Source organism: Phacochoerus africanus, chromosome 7 (genome assembly GCF_016906955.1).
Source record: "Phacochoerus africanus isolate WHEZ1 chromosome 7, ROS_Pafr_v1, whole genome shotgun sequence".
NCBI classification, from domain to species: Eukaryota; Metazoa; Chordata; class Mammalia; order Artiodactyla; family Suidae; genus Phacochoerus; species Phacochoerus africanus.
In genome coordinates this window covers 64,822,450-64,830,449 of record NC_062550.1, presented here as the reverse complement: position 1 = coordinate 64,830,449, position 8,000 = coordinate 64,822,450, and the positions used below count along the sequence as shown (strand labels likewise).

At 57.8% G+C, this 8,000-nt stretch overlaps 1 pseudogene; it reads left to right on the top strand.

Annotated features, from left to right (window-relative positions):
* The first annotated feature begins 2,185 nt into the window (after nucleotides 1-2,185).
* Nucleotides 2,186-7,320, top strand: LOC125130416 (basic proline-rich protein-like; annotated as a pseudogene).
* The last annotated feature ends 680 nt before the right edge of the window (nucleotides 7,321-8,000 follow it).

Genomic DNA, 8,000 nt, shown 5'->3' with positions numbered 1-8,000 from the left:
CTGGGGGCTTCTGCTCATCGGCGGGTGCCTAAGCTCCTGCTGCAAGTCTTGCTCTCGGCATCCACCCCACCCTTCCTGACTGACACCCTTCTCTTCCAGCTCCTGCAGTTCCTCTGCTTTTGTTGTGCCTGCCGAGTTCAGAGCTGATATTTATCCCGTCGCACCTCACTAATCTCTTTCCTGCACTGCTGACATCGGAGAAGGGGAGTGAAAGGTCCTGAGCTGAGGTGATATTTTGAAGACTTTTCTGCGGCCTTCCAGTCCTCACCACGCCAAAGGGAAGCCTGCCTTCAGGCAGGACTGCCCTTTCCACAGCCCCCCACCACGTCTGCTGCCACTCCACTCCCTTCCCTTCCTTCCCGCTGACCCTCCTTTCCCACTTGAAGGGCGACCAGAAGCCACCTGGGCAGGATGGGGCCTCTCCACATCCTCTTCCACAAAACTGTCTCAGGAAGCCAGAGACAGTCCTCCCAAAACGGTAATGGGACCTGTGAAGCCCAAGCAGCTACTCCTTTCCTCGCACAAGCCAGCTGGGGCCACGCTGCTTTCCCACACTGCCAACGGCTGTCCCTTTCCGGGAGGACAGCCGTAGCTACGCCAGGAGAAGGAACGATGTGCCCGGTCACCTTGCCAGGGCAATGGTATCTGGAGGAAACCCCACCGTATCAGGAAGCCGTCCTGAAATGTTACTGGCAGCCCTTCAGCAAGGCCCACATTCTGACAACGCACATGCAGAGACCAGGACCCACTCATGTAACACTGGCCCAGCAGGACGGTGTGTAGCATTTCCAGCCACATGGCCCTCCCTCCATCTGATACCCCCCCCCCCCACACACACACTCTGCCTAAAATGACCCTTGTCTCGGCTGCAAACCGACCAATAACACAAGCCCCTACACGGTTCCGAAATAACGGGTAGCCGAGGCTACGTATAGTCCCCAAGGGTCCAAGGAAAAAAGCTGAGGAGGAAAATACTGGGAAGAGGCGAATAGCCAGCAATGGAGAAGAGGCAGGCATGTAAGGAAGAGAATTAAGGGGGCATTCCCGCGGTGGCTCATTGAGTTGAGAAACCCACACAGTGTCCTTGAGGATGTGGGTTCGATCCCTGGCCTCTCTCAGTGGGCTAAGGATCTGGCCCTGTCGCAGGCTGCGGGAAAGGTTGCAGGTGCAGGCCAGGCCTGGTGTTGCTGTGGCTGTGGAGCAGGCCAGCAGCTGCGCTCCAATTCGACCCTAGCCTCGGAACTTCCATATGCCTCAGGTGCGGCCGTCAAAAGCAAGAAACAGAAGAAAATTTCTGGAGGAAAACTTACCTAGTTGCCAAATTTTAGAATGAAATTGTCAACAAACCTAGTAAAACACTCGACCTAATTTGGATGCTCTATTTAAAACTCTTCCCAAAGCATAGCAAAAAGAAACAAAACTTAGCTATGAGACTTAAAACCGGGAGGACTGATGAAGGAGATATAACATCAGCAAATAAGTTTGAGATAGGGGATGGGGAGAAACGAGTGGCAGAACTTTGCAGAGAAAATTCCCCGTGATGACAACGATTGGTGAATACAGTTGCTAACAAGGAAACTGACGGAAGAAGAGAAGGGCAAGACGATGCACATGGAGGTTTTGAAGGGAATAGCCGTTTGTCCAGCAGCATGGCTGAACAGTCAGTGGGGAACCAGAGTTGAAAACACTGCTTAGCAGGAAGGAGGGACATGGACTCTTACAAAAGAAGCGGCACAAAGTCTTGTACACATGCAATGACATGATCCCTTCAAGGAACTGTGTATGCATTTGGTGCTGTCCCAGAAGTTCCCCGGAGTGTTCTGTGTCTACCTTTGCCTTCGGTAAGTACCAGCACACCGAAGGCTGTTTATACGAAGGAAAGGTATCGGGTCACCTTTGTTCCACACCACCAAGTGCAGGGAGAGCCTCCCGGACGACGTCTGGGGGCCCGGGCAGGCTGAGTGAGGCTCAGCCTTCCGCCACCCGTGTGTGCACGACAGCGCTTTTCCACATACGTTTCAAAGACAGACAGAGATGATGTGTGCATCAGCAAGACGTTTTGCTACCTAGCATATGCGTATGGACAGACAGGCCATGAGTGATGGGGCCTGGGCCACGATCATGGCCAGAGATATTGACCAGCGTCGTCTGGGCCAGGATCACGGCCAACACACAGACACACAGACACATGCACAGCCCACACACCAACAGCTCCACGAAGGACAGAGCAACAGTCTCAGGGAACAGACGGCAGTCAAAGGGTGACAGAACAACTTTGACGTCTGCGCCGATGGCTTGGACACTGTTCCTTCACAACTCGGGCTCAAGTCACATGCTGACACCCTCTTACCCCCTCCATCCTGCTGGGCTAAAGCTCAGCTCTAACCTTTCCATCCAGTGATGAGGTCCGCCCAGCATGGAGCTCAAAGATACCATTGTCCTGCTGGTCTTTATAAAGGAAGCTGCCTGGATCCTCCCAGGACGGAGCTGAGAACAACCGCAGCGCTTCCTCCAAGATGCTGCTGATCCTGCTCTCAGTGGCCTTGCTGGCCCTGAGCTCAGCCCGGAGCCCGTTTTTTGGTAAGCACCAAGAAGGGGGGCGGGGGGCGTTGCTGAGACTCTGCGTGGGGTTCGTTAGATGCCACGGGAGTGAGGGTGCTGGTGGAGAAGGGGGCGGGGGAGGTGGAAAGCCTGGGCTGCAGGTGCTTAAGGCAAGGATAAGGCCCCTCACGCCCTCGCTGACGCTGCATAAAGTGTACCTGGAACCCCGTACAGAGTCTTGAACCACAGACTGACAAGGGAAGCCTGGCATTTCTGCACACGTCTCACTGACTCGACTGTGAGGGATGCACTGCAGGGAGGCCCGACCAGTACAGAGAAGGGTCCTCGGGAAGGCATTACAGTCATCAAAGCAGGCAGGGGGAGAAGGTGGCCTCGCGAGAGGGGGTCGCACACATGCAGGAGGGGACGCCCGGGTCAGGCTTTTTACTGAAGCGACAGGGATCAGGACCCTCAATCTCTCTAGCTCACTCTCCATAGAGACACAGAGATCCCAGGGCCCAGGGGTTGCGTTTTGCTCCCATTCACACGCCCCGTTCTGTGGAAGGTGCTGTGGAAGGTGGTACCTGCGTGTTGATTCCCGGTCACCCCACCTGGGTGAGGCCATGTTAATGTAGGTGAAGTGTCTCATGTGGAGGGAGAGCAGAAGGACAGGAAAATAAGACACAGAAACACCCAGCACTTTGCCTGAACCAGCATGAGGGTAGACCGGAAACCAGGGGGACAGGAAAACCAAACCCAAACGAAAACCCAGGGCCTCCTCTCTTTGGACTCTGTGGTGGACCCTCAGCATAAGAACCACCCCGTCACCCCTTCACGTCGTCCTCCCTTTGCAACGGCATCACAGGTTGTGTGGACGAGGTACTTGGGGCATCTTCCAAGGTATCTGGAATGCATTTTGCGCTTTATCTTGTGCTTTTCCTCCTTGAAGGCAACAGTGCAGGATTTCCCAGCCTCCTACCGGATAGGTCACCTCAAATCCTCCACCAACTTCCTTTCTTTTTGTATCTTTAGCAACTGCTCTGTTCTAGAGAGTCTTGTCGTTTTCACTGTCTTGTCACGACTGGATGAATGTTAGTATCCCAGAGGATATAGGCCATTCTTCACCAGCCGCGATTCAGGGACCCACGAGCAGGGCCCTAACGTGCATAACAGAGATGTGTGGCTTGGATGCCACAGAGTATGCGGCCTGTTCCCTCAGGCCGGAAATGACAGCTGAGGGAGGAGAGCAGAGGGAAGCAGCTCAAATTCTGCCTCCTCCAGTCTACTGAGCACCAACCCTTCCAGTGTTCCCGTTGGCCCCAATGCCCCTCGGTATACGTATATGGTTTATGGAAAAATGCAAAGAACTGGGGTCTGGGTGGCTTTTCTCTCTGCCTCTCCATTCAACTGTGTCCTTGTGCCAATGAAAATTGGCCACGGTTATTCAGCGAATCCTGTGTGGGCCGTCACGTTGTCTTTCGTTCTCTCTCTCAGTATTTGATCCACCTCGGCTTGGAGTATGAGGCTTCCACACAGGCACTCAAGTGACCAGGGTTGGAATCACAGTTGGCAGGCTATGTCCGTGACTCAACATGTAACTGCCAATGTTTCACTGCGTTAGCTTTTCTTCTGTCCTTGGAGACCTCCCCTGGGAATTCTGAGACCTCCAACATCTCTCTTGCCCAATTTAAGGGACACGCTCTTTGCCAGAGCAAGGCTCTACTAAGACTCACTAAAGTAGTCTCTGCAGAGGATGGAGGCAGTGGGGAGGAAGGTTGTTGGTAGAAGAGAGGCAGGCTCAGCAGAAATGGACTAGCTGACAAGGTGTTCAGGGTTCAAAATGTGAGGGGGCGTCTACCACCTACAATGTGCCCTATTCCCGTGTCGGTCTCTACAGATTTAGAGGATGCAAACTCAAACTCCGCTGAGACGTTTCTGAGACCACCTCCTGGAGGAGGACCGCCCAGACCCCCTCCTCCTGAGGAAAGCCAAGGTGAGGGACATCAGAAGAGAGCACGACCACCAGGTGACGGACCGGAGCAGGGACCAGCCCCACCGGGTGCCAGACCCCCGCCCGGACCTCCACCACCTGGACCACCACCGCCACCCACCACCCCCACCTGGTGCCAGACCCCCGCCACCCCCACCCCCACCCGGACCACCGCCACCCGGACCCGCCGCACCGGGTGCCAGACCCCCGCCACCCCCACCCACCCCCACCACTACCACCCCACCTACCCCCCCCACCTGCCAACCCCCTCCACCCCCACCCCCACCCTACCACCCCACCCCTACCACCACCTTGCCATACCCCTCCTTGACCTCCACCACCCTACCACCGCCACCGACCACCCCCACCGGGACCACCCCACCTGGTTCCATACCCCCCCCGCCACCACCCCCACCGTCTAACGAATCCCAGCCCGACCCAGACCCCCCCGGACCACCATCACCACCGGCTAACGACAGCGATCAGGAACCACCCCCACCCGCTGACGGACCCCAGCAGGACCAGCCCCATCCGGTGACAAACCAAGGAAAAAGCACCCCCACCCGCTGTCCCACCACCGCCGCCACCCACCCCACCCGGACCACCCCCCACCCGACCACCCCACCTGTGCCAACCCCCCGCCACCCCCACCCCCACCCGGACCGCCCCCACCCGACCGCCGCCACCCGGACCACCCCCACCTGGTGCCAGACCCCCGCACCCCCACCCCCACCCGGACCGCCCCATCCGGACCCCCCCACCGGTGCCAGACCCCCCCCCCACCCACCCCCACCCGACCGCCCCCACCCAGACCGCCGCCACCACACCCCCCACCTGGTGCCAGACCCCCGCCACCCCACCCCCACCCGGACCCCCCCATCACCCCCCACCTGCCAGACCCCCCCACCCCCCCCCCACCCGGACCGCCCCCACCCAGACCGCCGCCACCCGGACCACCCCCACCTGGTGCCAGACCCCCGCCACCCCCACCCCCACCCGGACCGCCCCACCCGGACCCCCCACCGGGTGCCAGACCCCCCCACCCCCACCCCCACCCGGACCGCCCCCCCAGACCGCCGCCACCCGGACCAGCCCCACCTGGTGCCAGATCCCCGCCACCCCCCACCCACCCACCCGGACCGCCGCCACCCGGACCACCCCCACCGGTGCCAGACCCCCGCCACCCCCCCACCCCCACCCGGACCGCCGCCATCCGGACCCGCCCCACCTGGTGCCAGACCCCCGCCACCCCCACCCCCACCCGGACCGCCGCCACCCGGACCCCCCCCACCTGGTGCCAGACCCCCCCACCGCCCCCACCAGGACCACCGCCACCCGGACCCCCCCCCTGGTGCCAGACCTCCGCCCGGGCCACCCCCACCACCCCAGGTCCCAGCACACCAAGACCTCCACCAAGCCCGCCACCCCAGTGACCCCGAATTCAAGGATAGGTATGATCCAGTTCCCTTTCCTCTCCTGGCCCGAAGCCCTGCAGGTGCAGAACTCTCAGTGTTTTTCTTGTTTCGGTCATGCCCATGGCATGCCGACGTTCCCTGTCCAGGCTTTGAACCTGCCCTGGCAGCGGTCACCACAGCCACCCCATGGACATTGCTGGGTCTTTTACCTGCTAAGCCCGCAGGAAGCGCCTCAACCTTTTGGGTGTCCCTGAACCAACGGGAACCATGCTGACACTGCCTAGCCCCAGGCCCGAGTTTTCAGGATTTCCAGTCAGACATCCCGGCATAGAGTAGCAAGCCTTGGCAGGTTTCACATCCTATCCGAGGTGATTCTCCACGCTCAGAAGCAGACAAAAAGTGCCTTTCCCCAGTCATGACCTGTCTTACTCAAGTGCGCTGGGAACGAGCAAGGAGAGCTGTGCTCTGCCTTGGACCTCTCGTCCCTCGTCCTCAGGCACACTGTCTTTCTGTCTCAAGTTTCACCTGACCAGGCCTCTCCGGTCCACTGTCACTGCGAAGCAATACTGCAAATACATACGGCTGGATGCTACCTAGTTTAAAAACCTTTCCAGCATGTGCTCAAGTTAAAACTAGTAAGGAGAAAGGCAAGAGGCCACCTCTCAGAGGCATAGCACATCCTCCCTCCCCACTTCCTTCCCGAAAGGGTACTCCGGTTCACTCTGTGGGACACCTTCCTGGAAACATTTCTACCTATTTAAGTGCATACATACGCTTCTTTAGCCACACAGGAGAGCATAGGTCTCCACTGCTAATTTCAAATAACGCATTTCTTAGAACTCTCCCAGGCAAGCTCATAGACCTCGGTGGAGCTGTCGGGACCCTTGTTTTTGTTGTTGCGGTTTTGTTTTAGCACGGCACACACCATCCATTACCTGGCTGTGCCGTGGTTCCTTTACACACCACCCCTACCAGGCTGGATTCATTGCTCGGCTCTTCTGGAATATACGGCAGGAACTGTTTTGTTCACACACGTATGCACATTATAGACAGCAATTCAGACAGATGCAGCCTAAGAAGGATCTGGCCAACAACAATGCAGAGCCCATTATCTGCTGGGTACCTTCAAGCCAGGAACGAAAAGGAACTAGGCAGGGAAGAGGAGGAGGAGGAAGAAGAGAAGGACAAATGTCGGGCTCTCGCCCCCTTCCCTTTAGTGAGTGGCCGGCGTTAGAAACCACCTGCCACACCTCTATGACCTTGCTTTTTTGTGTTCCAGAAAATGAGCGTGAAAACACCCGTCCTTCGGAGAGCCGTGACATTGGAATGTGACGGTTGAGCTTCGATTACCAATAAAATCATCTGCATCCAGTTTCTAAGTGCCCCGTGTCCTTCTGGGTGTTTGGGAGGCTGACATTCGAGGGCCAGGATCGTGGCATAGGAGCTTCCAAGCCCCCGTGTCACTCTTGCGTCCAGCAGGTTTCCTCCTGGACCGCATGTCTGCAAAGCATTTCTGCTTCGTCCTTTGCTTGTGGAAAAGAATGTTTCCGTCCTTTTCTACCTGCCAGGGCCTCCTCCTCCTCCCCACTGACCACCGTATTCACAAGCCAGGGGCCTGTCCCTGCCCTTCCCTGGGTTCTGCAGCACCAGTGTACCCACGGTGTTATGACTTTCACACCTGTGACTGAGAGTCTAGGAATTTTAGGGAAACAAGGAGAATAAGCCAACGTGAAGGAGCTGCACAGGCTGAGGACATCCTTAAACTTGCTGAAGTAATTCATCCTGCCGCGAGGGGCACAAACGTGACGCGAGGTCCCGTTCCCTCCAGCCCACCGTACCCATCCCCCCTTTTGATCATGGCTGAGTGTTCACCCTCCCTCGTTTTCTCCCTCCCCGCTCTTTGGCAATCCTGAGTGCCTTTCATAAGGGAGGCAGGTAGCACGCTGTGCTCGAAAAAGCGAGGTGTCTGGATCAATCACAGCGGGCTAACCTGCTGTAAGAACAGACAGGGCAGACAGTCAGAAGGCCTCGTGGAGGGGTCAGCACCATTAGCC